Source organism: Lissotriton helveticus, chromosome 2_1 (assembly GCF_964261635.1).
Source record: "Lissotriton helveticus chromosome 2_1, aLisHel1.1, whole genome shotgun sequence".
Lineage (NCBI taxonomy): Eukaryota > Metazoa > Chordata > Amphibia > Caudata > Salamandridae > Lissotriton > Lissotriton helveticus.
In genome coordinates this window covers 1336657297-1336672756 of record NC_136059.1, presented here as the reverse complement: position 1 = coordinate 1336672756, position 15460 = coordinate 1336657297, and the positions used below count along the sequence as shown (strand labels likewise).

The 15460-nt window shown below is 43.1% G+C and overlaps 1 protein-coding gene across 1 annotated transcript in view; it reads left to right on the top strand.

Annotated features, from left to right (window-relative positions):
* LOC144820245 (transmembrane protease serine 11C-like) overlaps positions 1-15460 on the top strand; it is a 405011-nt gene that overhangs the window by 263969 nt on the left and 125582 nt on the right. The window lies entirely within an intron of this gene.

The window sequence follows — 15460 nt, the reverse complement described above, 5'->3', positions numbered from 1 at the left end:
GGCCACGGACTCTTCCACTCTTTTCCCCTCCTCTCCAAACGGTCGCCTTTTTGTACTACGAGTTAAGAATTAACGTGCTCCCTGTTTGAACTCCCATTATTCCCTCATACCTTTTCACTTCTCCCCTTCTTATTATGAGTTAAAAATAATGTGCACCCAGAACGAACTCACAAGATTCGTTTCATTTTTTCTCCTTTCAGACCTTTCCCCGCTAATTTTGCATATTTTATGATATCAGTTTTTAAGTTGATTTAAAGTGGATTTTGTGTTGTTTTTATGATGAAAATGTTGCTTGCATGGTGGTAAGTCCACCCTTTTATGATTTTTTTTTAAATCAAATAAAGTATTATTATCTGGTCATGTTTGGCTTACCCCATGGATTGGCTAGAGTAGACTTCAGCATATTAACGAGTAGTGCGATAGTAATAGATGAATGTGTAACTTTTGTGACTAGCAATTGTCTTTCTCTTTTGTGGGTGTCTTCTAGTATCTGCAAATCCCTACTTAAACCCCTCCTTGCATTGCCCCTCCTTGCATTGCCTTTAACCCACTTTGTAGACATTGCTCATTTCCCACTACTCGCCTTTGTCGCTCCCACATATACCACTCAAATATATACCCAGATCTGCACAGATAAGAGATAGAACAGGCATAAGTAGAGATAGCCGGCCAGAGATTTGTGAATAACATTTGTGGGTACTCAAAGTAGAACTACTTCCAGTACTCAAACATGCTTTTGTAAATAGACCCCATAGTGAAAAGGCTAAACATTTTCAGTATATATTTTGAATGTTTGTGACAAAAGAGCCACAAAGTGTGATTATCCCAGTACAGTTTCTGATGGCCTGCTTTAAATGCATGTGCCTTGCTTTTTGGAAGTACATCCACATATGCCACAAGATGCACACATTTGAGAATCAGGTGTGATGATATATGGAGCAGTGAATTGTCTTTCCCATGTATCCTTTAAGAAATGCAAATGAAATATTCAAGAGTCGCTGCCAACTTAGCTGATGCTGTGTTGATTAGATACATGGGCGATAGGGTAGAGTGCTACACAAACAATCCAATTTCCAAAGGCTGGGTCGAAATTCCTCCAAATAAAAAATGAATAATACTAAACCTGGGAAATACTTCACTCCGGTAATGAAGATATAAACTGAGCAGATGTCGACCAGGTTATCCATTTCATCTTATACTAAAGATAAGAACCTTTCAAACATGAAGTCAAGTTTGTTTGTGATTCACGTGAGAGAAAATACATTCTAGATACAACTTATTACTAAACAATTATAATTTATTTGAATCAACAATTCATTTGCAAGGATGAATAAGTTACGTTCAGAATGATAAATTCCTTAAAAATAATGATACACATGAAAAATACAAGCACATCGCTATTGCAAGAGATAATACAGTCTTAAAGTCGATATACAATATGTTTAGAAAAAATATAGTTTTGAAAATATCGGAAATTAAATATCGTGACCCACAAATATTGTGATGCACAAATATCATTGATAAGAACATGTTTTTCTTTTACATAAGTAGTACTGTTTCAAAGACTATGGATGTTTTTAATATTGTTTTCGGTAACATAGGGCCTAATTATGTTGTGGTCCGTCGAACATCTGAAGCAACGGTCCGACTGCCAGATTAGGATACCAGCGGTCAGAGCACATCGGCGGGGAGAAAGACCGCTGCCTCCAACAGACTCAAGGAGCAAGTCGAGCGGCGGTCGGAGGCTAATCCCTACAATGGTGGCGGGGCCTGCGGAGGCACTGCCGTAGGGATTAGAATGTCAGTTTCCAACAGCCTTTTCATGGCGGTCCAACTGCCATGAAAAGGCTGTCGAAAAGTGACAAGGGGGGTGGCCCCCTGCATGGCCCGCATGACTCGTGTCCCTCTGCTATGTGACCCAGGGGCCACGTGTGGTGCCACCCCCAACAATCATACACCGCTTGCCAGGCACCACATGGTGCCTGGCACAGGGTGCATGGATGTTTAAACATGCCATTTTCTACTGTGGTTGTGCTGCGGTCCTTTTCCGGTTGTATCGTAACTGGGCTTTCGGGACCACCTACTACTTGTCAAGCGGTCTCGAGCCCGAAATTATGCTAGTCGGCCTTTGGTCGACCGCCATTGTAATGAGGCGCATCGTTGTTAAACATAAATCATTTTAAAATAATTGTTATGTGATTTAGTTGATATAGCAAATTTATGTTACAATTGTTTATATAAATGTTATTCATTTTTTTAAAATATAGCTTGTAATTTTAAGTGATTTGGATTTGTATATTTGATTATTAATAATAATTCATAGTGTAGCAGGTTGTTAGATTTGTAGGGGATAAGGTGGGAATTAATAATTATTGAATACATTGTGTTTCATTATATGATTGCTATTTATTATGTAAATTATGTATTACTGATTTATTTTTGTTATGTTATATGTGAGCTAAGTTTGAAGGCGTATAGGGTGGGAATGTAATTAAGCAATAACTAATTAAAAGTGTGTTATTAATTGTGAATTTTTAATTATGTAAACTATTGAACATCAATTTATTTGACTTATATTTTAGTTACCAGATGCTCAGTTTGTAGTTGTCTAGTGTGGGAAGTTAAATATGTAGTAATTAACAATTAACTATTAATTATGAATTAATCTTTTAATAGATTTTTAATTATGCAATTTATGGACTGTTGATTTATTTCACTCACATTTTTGTTGCGGGGTATGTTTGTAGTGGTATAGAGTTGGAAGTTATTTAAGAAATTATTCATGAACTATTAATGATTATTTGTACATTATAGTACTTAATTTAATTTAAATATGTAATATATTGAATAATTATTAATGTTACTGGGCTGCTAGGGCACTAGGATGGGAAGTTAATTAAGTAGTAATACATTTACAATTAATTAATAATTATTTATTTAATTGATTTTAAATATGAAAATTATGGAGTACTTTTTTTATATATTTTAGATTCGGGGTGCTAGAGTTGCATGAGTATGGGGTGCGAAGATAATTTATGGATGAATAACAATTATTCATTAATTGCTAATTGGTTTATTGAATAGTAACTATGTGACTGGATTAGATGTTTTAGATATATTCAAGTTTTAGTGGGTGAACAATAGGTGCTGAAGGTCTACTTGAAGCTTTAATTTACAGGCCCTGGGTATATGATATACCACTCTACAAGGGACGTACAATTGGATGAAATAAGTTAAACAGGTGTATATCAACTATACCATTTTTTAGGGAGGGAGTACAAGCACTTTAGCATCAGTTAGCAGTGGTAAAGTGCACAGAGTTCTATGGCAAACAGAAATTAATTCAGCAAAAAGTGGAAGGAGGAAGGCAAAATATTTGGAGGTGACCCTGCAGAGAAGGCCATTTTCCAACCCACTCCCCTCCAGCCTAAAGCCAAGGTAGGCTAATCAATACCTTGATAGACTTCCCTGCTTAAGCAATAGAACATAGACAATGATCCTCTACTACAGGGGCACTTGTTAGTTCTATGCCTCTCTGGACTCAGTTGAATCCTTCTGTCTACACTCTCCTGAGCCACTGAACTGACCTATGGGAAACCCTTCTCCTCACCTGTGGACCCCATCTGTGCAGCACCTAACCTTAATTTGCTCACAGGTGAATCCCAGTAGGAAGACAGTACCACCATTTCCAAAAAAGTGATGTGGCCAATTCCACCCCTTGGATCTGACTTCTGTCCCCACTGTGGACTGTTTCCAACTTTTGCCCCTCCATCTGGGCCTCTGTGTCGTCCGCATGGAGTGGTATCCCAGAAACCAGAACTGGTAGGGCGCCTGTGGCGGCTTTCCAACCAAGTTCCCCATACACTGTGGATCTCCCACCCGTGGACAGACTCTCGGTACAGAACAAGTCCCCCTGCTTGTATCCCAGCTGGGAACAATCCAAGCACTCCCAGCACTGGGGCTGGAAAGAGAGGACCCTGGGTTCTCCGCCCACCATAACTTCACCTCCTATTCTTAGAAGGGACATGGGACACCTTTCTCCCCATACAATACTGGGACTTGTCTGGGTCATGGTGTACCTCCTCCTCTCTCTATTGCGGGGAACCTTAGTCACCCAGTACTCGCCCAGAGGTCTTCCTCCTTTGTAAGGTCCCTGGGGTCAGTGAACTTGCAATCAACTAGGTGTTGATGTGGCTCTGGAATACAGTGATTGATATGTGCTCTCTGGCAATCAAACCGTACAGCCCCTCAAAAGTGTTTTAAAGTGCTACCTAAGTAGGTGGCATAATAAGTGCTGCTGGCACACTGTTAGCATTTAATTTACAGGCCTTGGGCATATGGTATACCACTCTACAAGGGACTTACAAGTAAATTAAATATGCCAAACAGGTGTAAACGAATTATATCATGTTTTAAGGAGGGAGCGAAAACACTTTAGCACTGGTTAGCAGAGGTAAAGTGCATATTGCCCTAATGCTAACAAAAATGAATTATGCAAAACGTGAAAGGAAGGAGGCAAAATATTTGGGGGGTGACCCTGCAGAGAAGGCCATTTTCCAACAATAGTGATCTATGAAAGCAGGCTCACAGGATAGAAGCTACTATTGGATGCAGACTCCTGTTTGTACCCGCAACGTTATTCCAGATCGAGCATTATTTGCTCATGCGCTAAATGCATATGTGGCATTCACAAATGTACAAATGACCCTTGCTATTTGCAAATAAGTCTACACAGGTTAAAGCTGGCACATATCTTGTTAGGAAATAGTGTGAACGTCTGATTTGCACATCCTGGAATGTGTTGCTGACCCTGCAAATTAGAATTCTGCACCGCAGAACATGTTCCCTTGAACTTCATGCTTTTGGCTAACAAAATTCTTCCCAGATCTTACCTTCTGTAAACGTGCCTAATTTTTGCATGGGTTAATAGCCCATGTTTAATTTGCTGAAGGGCAAACATTGCCGTAATTAGAACCGGATTTCGGGTTCTTCTTAGAGTTTGTAGCTAAAACAGATTTTACTCCTTTCTTTGTAATCAGAATGTCATATTACTTGTTTTTCTGGAAATAATTTTATATGTAAGTAAAAGATATCAGGGCATCTGTTTAACCCAAGTAGCTAGGATTAAAGCGCCTTTTAAACCACAATTGTCACCAGGGTCCCTAAAATATCTTTACCAGGAAGTGCTCACTTTTTATCACTTTTCGAAAGCAGTAACTCATTCATCCACCTCTGTGCACAGCACCTGGTAACACGTGCCCGCATACTGCCTTTTGCTCATCTTTGGGAAATTTCCTTGCACCTTTTGTCCTGAATAACTCCAAATCCATCCTCTTTTGCCTTAAGAACCCCTTCAAGAGCATTTCTACCTGCTTAAATGTTTTGCTTTACTCTCTATCTTACGCAAACAGCCATTTCCTCTACTTCACATCGCCCTCTCACTTGCTGGATCCAATTTTTACTTCTTTCCATAAAACTAAGATTTTTTCCTCCCTCTCACATCAATATGAACAGACCACTTTCTCATCCCTTTTAAGCTTACCAACCAGACCCATGCATTCTCTCAGCCCACTAGTAGAACTCACCAGTGGGCCTCCCTTAAACCTTCCGAACTCACTGCTACCCCAGAATTGAAGCCATGTATCATCGGTAACTCACCTATGGAATATTAGGAAAACTACAATCTTTGGCTTTCCACTACCCCAAACTCACGCATACCATCCCGACACAATTTTTAACACAAGTCCACCCTTGGTATACCCCTGAGAGTTTTTTTGACTAAAGACCTCTGTAAATATTTTCAAATAGTCTGGTCCTGAAACTACTCTTCGGAATACCATCTACTCTACAAAGTTGCACTCACGTAGTAGAAGAAACCTGTTAAAGCTTGGAAAACTGCTTTGGTTGCCCCCCTACTTAAAAACCCATCTGCTCATGGGCTTGGCTGAAGCAACCAAGATGGGGGACACACTCCTCGAACCTCCTCTGCCATCCAGCACCAACGTAGCGTCGGACCCTGGCTGATGGCGGAGACATTATCCTGGACCTCTAGAGACTGCTCCAGAGGCACCGGCCCCACAAGTCCGGGTCTGGGACACTGTGAGCAGTCGAGGTGGCAAATCCTTGTTGCACTGCTGGTGCTGACCACAGAGGCTCTGCAAGGCCGCTGGAGGAGGCCCTGACTGTTGCGCACAATGCCCCCCCAGTGAGAGTCACAGGTGAGGGTACTCTGCTAGGGTTGTGACTTTGGACCTGTGGCCTGCTGGAGGGCCTGTCCCACTTCGGCTTCCATGCAGCCTGTTGGGCCTGTGGCATTCCTTCCTTTGAAGCAGGGCCAGATCTGGGGCTTAGTGCTTCCTCTTCTTCCCTCCCTTTCCGCTGGTGGCCCCATCCCCCGTAAGCCCACAAATGCAGGCGAACAGAGACCTCGGGTACTCTTGCCCTTGAGCCACATTGTGGAGCCAATGCTAAGGGTTCCTGAGAGATGCAATGGCCCCCTTGATCTTTTCTGCACTGTACCAGCTTCACTGTGGACCCCATATTAGACCAGTGATTTGCAGGCACTTGGTTGCCTTTGTGGGGGTGAGGTTTGGCAGTGGAGGGGCCCAGGCTGCTCTTCTGCCTCTCTCGACTTGTGAAGGCAAAGAGCCAGGGTTTGGTCATAGTAAAAATCCCCTAGACCCCCCTCCTTCTCTTCTGTATCTCCCTGAAACATGGGTGGGAGTCTGGGAGACCTGGAGGTCAAAACAAGCCATTTCTTGGGGTATTTATTAAAGTGACTGGCCCCGGGTGGATTTGTCCCTTCAACTGTGCCTGGACATCACAGCTGCCCAGACTGGAGTCACCGGGCAAACAAGCCGAGGGCTAGCCACCAAGAATCCTCCTCACTGCCTCTTAATGCTTGTGGCTTGCTTGAACTCAGCCTGCTCCAATGCTGTCCCTCTACCTCGCTGTGGGTACCTAATCGTGAGCGGATGCGCTGAAAATCGCTCTTGACAGAGCAAACTGTGCATTGTGGGCTTCCCAGAGAGGATCGAGAACCCTCACACTGAGACATTCATTGTAAATTGGATTGATTACTGGATCCCTGAGAGGATCTTGTTGCCGTGGTTTATCCTTGAACTGGTGCATAGGGCCCTGGCACAGAAACCCCCTCCTGGAGCACCCCCTCACCCAGTCATTGCTAAAGTTCTGAATTTCCGCAATCGGGAGGCTGTCCTATGATAGGCGCACAGACAAGTCAAGCTTCATTTTCAGTTCGCTCATGGTACGAATTTACCGGACTACACCAAAACCACGTAGAAACAAGGTAAGTCCTTTTTTGCTGTTAAGTAGAAGCTCCAAGCAATGTCCCTCGATTACATGTTATTCATTCATCATCATTTAAAACTTTATTTTGGTCTTCAAACCATAAAAGTGCAAAATGCATCAAATACATTACTTACATAGTTACACAGAATAATATTTTTAGAATGGTAAATCATGTCATGAAGACCTTTTACAAGAAATGTAGACCATATAAAACTATACAAGTTAAAAGCTTCACAAATGATTGGGGGAGGTAAAAACAACAAAATCCACTGGTGTACTAGGATCCATGGCAGGATCCATGGCATCCATGGCAAGATCCATGGCATATAGGAAGATTGGATAGCACAGTGCTATCCAATCTTCCTATATGCATATAGAGAGCCCCTGTCTTTCATGCTTGGTGGACCTAATAGAAATGATACTTTTGGAGCTGATAAGTGAATTTGCAAATTTTGCCTTTGGAACTTCCTTCTGATTCCCCACATTTGGCCTAGAAATGTTGTGAGTGCACAGATAAACAATGATCTTGCATCAGATTTAAGAATGAGCAAGGCCACACCATGCTCTCTAGTTCCCAGCTGCTTACAAATAGGCGTTAGCCACCTTCCTCTTGGGCGGGAATACGCTTGGCACGCAAAGAGAACATGAGCGGTTGATTAATTGGGAGCAGGGCAGCTTGGGCAACTCTTAGATTGGGCTGTTTTGCATGACCAGGAGCTTGTAATGGAATCCAGGGGGAGTGTGCCAAGCCTAAACTGAATGTATAATTTTCTTTTAGTTGGTAACTTAATTAGGTCAAGATAGCCTTCCAGTGAGCTAGTCATTAGCCTACCCATCTTGGTTTTCCTAATTTCATTCTCGGCTACCCAGTCCCAATACATGGCTTTCACTTGTTTTTTAGAGGGCGGCTCCAGGCGATTAGTGCTATCTCATTGGCCCTTTACCCCAATACTTTCAAATAGGTATTTGATGTTTTTGATCCATCCCATCTTGTTAAATACACCTAGAGAACAGACTTCATCAAATGCTATAGCATAGTAAGACAATTCAAGGCTCGAACATAGGGGTCCATTATGATTGCGGGCGGATCGCCACCACCCGTATGGCGGTGGCGATCCGCCCGCAGAAAACCTCCGTCCGCACTGAATTCCCCCCCCCTCCCCCCCGCCACATTACCATGTTGGGGGGGGAGCCCGTCGGACGGAAAGACCATCCGTCGGTTTTCTGCCCGGTCAAAGAGTCAACCGCTCAGAAAAGCTTCTAACATGGTGGCGGTGTCTGGGAGACACCGCCATCCATATTAGCATATTGGCGGGGACATGCCTTTCCATGGCGGAAGGCAGGCGGAAATCACTTGCGGGCCCGTTGTGGGCCCACACGGATTCTGGGGGTTGGGGGGTGTACATGGGGGTGTATCTATGGTACCCCCCTGCATTTCAATATACAACGTGGCAAAAACCGCGCGGTGCCTGTCACGTTGTGTATTGAACTGCATGATGTGCATTTTTAGCATTGCGGCGGGCGGTGCTCTGCCGCAATGCTAAACATGCGAGATGCGCTGCCACTGTGGCGGGCGCATCCTAATGTCCTCCATGGGACCCCCGCCCTTATGGCGGACGGTCCCTTTTTGCATCGGGATTGCGGGCGGACAAAGTTCGCCCGCCATCCTAATGTGCCCCATAGTCTCTGCCAAAAAAGCAGCGGGTGAAGTTTTGCTAAGTCTATGGTGGATTTACAGCCCATATCCATTTTAAGGGGATCTAGTGGTGTGCTCGGGGGTAGTGACCCTAGGATCTTTAGGAACTTGTTCTCTGACACGGGTAGATCGACCAATCTTACAAAGCCCCACAACTCTGCCCACTATGGGGCGCAGCTCACAGCCTTAGTTTTATAAATCTCTATGGCAGGTGTAACAGGTTTAGTGTATGAGCAGCAATGTTCCTTCTTTAAGGCCCCGACTATTGGCTTCAATTTTAGATTTGCCTTAATTAAGTGTGGCTTCCAGGACTCTTCCTGGCATGGCTCAAGGTTCTCCATGGCTCTCATTCCCATTTCTTTGACAACCCCTGAGAAGGCATGGGAGTGGGTCACCAAGCAGAGGTCTCTACAACGATGTCCTCCCCCCGATGGGTGAGCAGGTATTCAGCCTTTACAACGAAACTTTTACAACGACATACCTTTACAACGCAACTTTTACAACGCAAACTATTACAACGCATTGCTCTGGGGGGCGCTCTAGGATAGGGAATAGGTTAATTTACTATCCAATAACCTTCCCTACTATCCACGGGGACTGGAGTTGGAATAGTAAATTAAACTATTCACTATCCAGCGCCTAAAAGCATTATGCGTTGTAAAAGTATGCGTTGTAAAAACTGCGTTGTAAAGACATGCGTTGTAAAAGCATGCGTTGTAACGTCATACATCCGGGTGAGCAGGACCAAATCGAGATCTGCCTGCTCCGCCCACTGCCAACTCCCAGGCCAACAAGAAATCCAAACCAAAGGAGAAACGTAGCCGGCGGAAAATTTCTCCAGACTCCTTCGATACGGAGCCGGGCCCTTCCCAGACCCCTGATCCCTTTGGTGATGGGCCTAGCCCTGGGATCCATCCGGGGGGACACTTCTAACGACGGAGGCTCAATTGGGGGATGGATATGACTATCTATATCTGTCTTGTTTCACTACTGTCAAGACCCTGGGCCCAGGGTTTACTCTGGCTCCTGATGCTTAGATCCGGACTTAGGAGGAGGTCCACTACGAATTCCCTGTGATGAGTTTTACGTGTTTTGTTGAAGGGTGTTGGGTGACAGATACTTTCAGGGTGGAAGTGTGGGGTGGGGAGCTATTGTTGTTGGAGATGTTTGGGGGACGTTTAGTTTATATTTTTTATTGTTGTTTCAAATTTTAGTTTTTGATGCTTCAATATGCGCATTTCACTGTCTGTCACAACCTACGTGATTCGCCCCAACACTAACACTAAGGGCCTCATTCTGATGCGGTTAGGAAAGCATTCCCACCTAGAACCTGATTCTGATGCGGTTAGGAAGGCCTCCTAATGGCATTTGCTCCTTCCAAATCGGAACGGGAACAACCCAGGGCCCAATTATGATGTGGTTAGGAACATATGCTCCCAATGAAGTCAATGGGAGTCCAACCAAATCGTATCTGGAAGCATCCGGATGCATTGTACTCCGTCGGTCGGACTCTCCCGATCCGAGTGAGTTGGAAACCATTTCCAAACCGGGAAGCTTTACAACCCGCATCAGAATTAGGCCCATAATGCTACACGCTCTACCTATGGCTCCATTTAGCCTCCTTTCATGGAACTACAATGGTCTCCTGGACCATATTAATGGGTCGATTATGATGGCGGTGAATCCGCATCCTCCGGGCCGGTGGAAGCCACCGCCGGCCCGGAGGATGCGGATTCACCGCTGCGGTCCCTGACAACACCACCCGCCAGATTAGGATGGCGGTGGGATCAGCGGCGGACGGCAGGTCCGTCCGCCACTGATCCGTGGGGTGTAGACCGCTATTTGGTGGCGGTGTCTGCAAGACACCGCCAGCCAAATTAGGAAGCATGTGTAAACATGCTTTTCCGCTGCGGTTTTTCCGCCGTGGAAAAGCATGTGGACCTTTGCAAGGGCCCGCCAGGGTGCAGTCCTTAAGTTCCTCAAATGCCACCAGCCGAGTGCGGTGCTACGACAGGAGACCCAACTCTGGGGAACTCAATGTCCTTTCTTGCGCAGATTTGAGTACAACAGTATTTACCATTCTAGTTTTGGTCATGGTTCTAGAGGGGTGGTGATTTTACTTCACAAACACTTCCCCCCTGGTAATTGCCCACGTCCTCCATGAAACTCAAGGCTGATATGTTTGGTTGGTTGGCACGCTGGAAGGGAAACCTCACAATATCTTGATGGTGTGCAGACAAAATATTAAGTTGAAAATTTCAAACTACAGAAATAACGAGTCCTACATTTTGTCAGTGAGAAATATCAACTGCAAAAATATCGTGGTCAAGAATATCGATTTGTAGGTAAAAAATATCGTTTTTAATAATATAGAAGTCAATAATATTGTTTGCAAAAATATAGTTTTTTAAAATATCGATTTTTTAATAAGTTATGTATTTTAGTAGATATTCTAAATCTATGCGATGTATTTTATTTGTATAATTATTGTTTATGTTTTGTAATATGTGTGTTTAATTTTTAGTAGTTATCAATTTTATTTTAATTACATTTTGTGTTTTTTAGTTCCGTAGCGGGCTGTGGGCTTATAGGGTAATAGAGTGTTAAGTGATTTAATTATCATAAATTAATGATTTTTTTTATTTATTCATATTTATTTAATTGAGATTTTATAGTGTTAATTGTGGGAAGTAATTTATTTTTAATAAAAAATTCATTATTATTAATTGATTATTTGAAAATTACCTATGGAAATTGTTTAATTAATTTTGAATGCGGGTTGTAGGGTTTATAGGGGTATAGGGAGGGAAGGTATTTATTTATAATTAATCAATAAACAATGTTTTAACTTTATTTACCATTTTGTTACAGTATATCAAAACAATTACAGTCATTCACTGTCTTTGACATTACAATTGAAGAAAGTGAAATGGAGCGTAATGTAACAGTACAGCATTTGTCATAGCATGTAGTAATAGAAAGAAGCGTAACAGCCAGGCTAAGAAACACAATCTCGATGGTCTATGTCCTTGTACCTGATAACAGCCTTTCGCTGTCCACGAACAGGAGCCCGTACCCTCTCGTACTCAATCATCTCAAGGAGGCGCTACACTCAAAACGACCAGGGGCCCGATTCACAGAACTAACTTAAGACAAAAATCCAAAACTTACTACCATTTTGGTATTCACAGAAGGCACTTACTCATTTTGGTATTCACAGAAGGCACTTACTCATTGATGAGTAAGTGCCTTCTGTGAATACCAAAATGAGTAAATGGTAGTAAGTTTAGTATTTTGTCTTAAGTTAGTTCTGTGAATCGGGCCCCTGGTTCTTACAAGGCAAATCAGCACAATGGGTAGCAAACAATGGAAATTGATGAACCAGATCACCCCACCCCAGCAGAGACAATGCCCCGTTCCAGCTATAAGGCAGAGGCTATTTCTCCACAGATGCCCTGTAGGGTCCCCAAATATCCTTGGAGCAGGAGGAACTAGGCAGGATGTTGGAATATACTTCGCTATTTGTGTTACAATAAGCCAAACGGTGAACGCGCTAAATATTGATTCTGAAATATCGACTGCCCAGAATATCGAATAAAAAATATAGAATGGACAGAATATCGAATTAGCAAAATATAGTTTGTTAGAATATCGAAATTAAGGTAAGAAATATCGGTTCCCATAATATCAAAGTTAAAATAGCGTTTTCTATAATATCGAATTTTTTTTAGTGAGTGTTATGTATGCTAGTATATGTGTTAAAAATATATATTATATTTGTAATGTAGGTTTAATTTTTAAAAAATATTGAATGTTTTGTTATTTAATTTTTGCGTAATTTAATTCCGTAACAAGTTGTGGGTTTTTAGGGGAATAGGGTGGGAAGTAATTTAATTATAGTATATTAAATATTAGTTTTAATTAATTAATAATTATTTGTAAGTTAATTTTGCGTTTTAGTTCTGTAGCGGGTTGTGGGTTTTTAGGGAAATAGGGTGGGAAGTAATTTAATTGTAATTAAGTAAATATGTATTTTTGTTTGTATGTATTGATAATTAATTAATTGTTAATTAATTATTAATTGGTAATTATTTTTTTATTAATTGGTAATTAAGTTCTAATTAATTGTTTAATTGATAATGATGTTAATTTTTTAAATTTATTATTTGGAGTGGGTTGTGGGTTATAGGGGAATAGGGTATTAAGTAATTTAATTGTAATTAAGTAAATATGTATTTATATTTATATGTATTGATAATTAATTAATTGCAACATACATATATCAATATTGTGTCTAGCAAGATATGTATGTACCATACGAGTTCTTCTGCTGTCGTTGAGTCCGTGTATGTTCCAGGTAAAACAATTGATTTTCACCTTGTGCGTGCCGGGGCATCCCCCCAAGTCTCAATACATATCCTCATCGTAATTTTAAGTGTCACCTTGTCCCATGTATCATACCAACCATAGCCACACACCAACAACCCAATAAGAAACTTTCCCCACCCCTGCCCTCACTCCCACATCAACCCCTCAATGAGGTTGAAGTATACCACCACCCGTATAAACCAACAACAAAGATACATCTGGGAAACTTCCCATGGGGACGTGTGAGTACCGAACGACACACCACGTACCGAAGTGGGGTGGCCAAGAAACTGCAGGGAAAAAAATGTGCATTACGTCAGGAACGGAACAAACCTGTGGCACAAGCAGCAGTAATTCCTCCCACCTCTCCTTGCTGTTACAATCATGTACCTCCCAACATTTTCCAAATCAGCAATACGCTACTTTCATTTGCAATAACGTATCAACTAAATATTACAGAGAAACCAATTGTGTATTCGGCTAACCACAGCTGACGATGGCAATACAATGCTATATGGATAGCAAAGCTCATAGCAGTACAGAGTCTTAAACCCCCCTCTAAAACCAGGCTGCAAAATAAATAAATAAATGAATAAAAAAAGTCCTGAAACCATACAACGGCAGGTATTGCATAGTAAGTGGAGTAACATGGCATATACATCAGTCATTATCACTTAGCTGAGTGTCACTAGCATCTCCGGAGCGAGGGTCAGATTTCTTCTGCTTGCCTCCAACATGTTTGGTGAATTTCAAAGCAGACTTGGCGTCCGTGAAGAATTGAGCGGATCCATCATAGGACACTTTAAGTTTGGCTGGGTAAAGCAAGGAATAGGGAATTTGAGCCTGCAAGAGGATCCGCTTCGCTGCCAAAAATTCCCTCCTGGCCGCCTGAACCGCCGGAGTGAAGTCTGGATAGAAGGCAATTTGATTTCCCTGGTGCGTCATGTTTCCCTTAATGTGAGCTTGACGTAGTACCACATCACAGTCCTGATCGTTTAAAATCCGTGCCAGGATTGGACGTGGCGGAGCCCCAACCGGTGGCCGAGCTCCCACGGTACGATGTGCTCTTTCTACCACAAACATAGGTGATAAATGCTCCGCGGATAGGTCTCTCAGAAGGTCAGCAACATAACTCTCCATCTTAGAGATTGCCATAGTCTCCGGGACCCCCGTGATGCGTAGGTTGTTGCGGCGCGATCATGCCTCCAAATCCTCATTCTTCACTCGGATTACACCTAGGAGCCTGTCCATTTGCGACAGCTGTTCCTTGGTCTCCACTTGGAAATCATGAAAGTCGGAATGTTTATTTTTGAGGACATCCAATCTGTGTTCGTGTACCCCGACCTGGGTCTTCACAGATTTCATCTGAGTGGTCAGTGTGTCCAGTATGGAGTCAATGGTGCGCAAGCTTGAGCTCATTTCTAGCATAAGGGTGCGCATGTCTTCAACCTGATCTTCTTGCTGCCCCTCCGCTGCACCTCCAGTAGCCGACTCTGCATCTGACTTCAGCTGTCTAGTCGACCTCCTCTGCTCGAAGCTGATCTTGGGCTGCTTGGCATCTTGTTTCCCCATGATAACGCAACAGCCAAGGCCCCCAGGTTGCAACGTATACCCGGCACCTTCCCTCCATTGGCTTCACAATACGGGTTCCCCTAAGGGTATTGTCTGCCTACGCTTGCTGGAGTCAGCTCACTCTGCCCCCTATATTAAGGTATGCAGCCTCTTGTACTCCCTGCCGCTCATTCCCCAGGGCTCCACAGATAGCCAGTACCCTCACAGGTCAGTGCGCCACCATCTGCCGCAGGATTAGACAGCCAACCACCGCTGTGTCAACAATTGCCCAGGCAGATTCGAGTACAGTGCTTTTCAGCTGCAGCCTGTGGAATCTGAAATGTGTAAGCATGGAATCACACGTTAGGAGAACCCCCATCTCGTGTTGGTCCCGGGCATCACAGATCTACCCTCCGTTAAAATGGCGCCCGGGCGATTTCTATTGAGTTTATTTCATGCCCATCACATGTTTACTTTCAGGCAGAGGTCAGCCCCCAGGACCTTTCACAAGCGTGGCATCTCCGCTCCACGGGC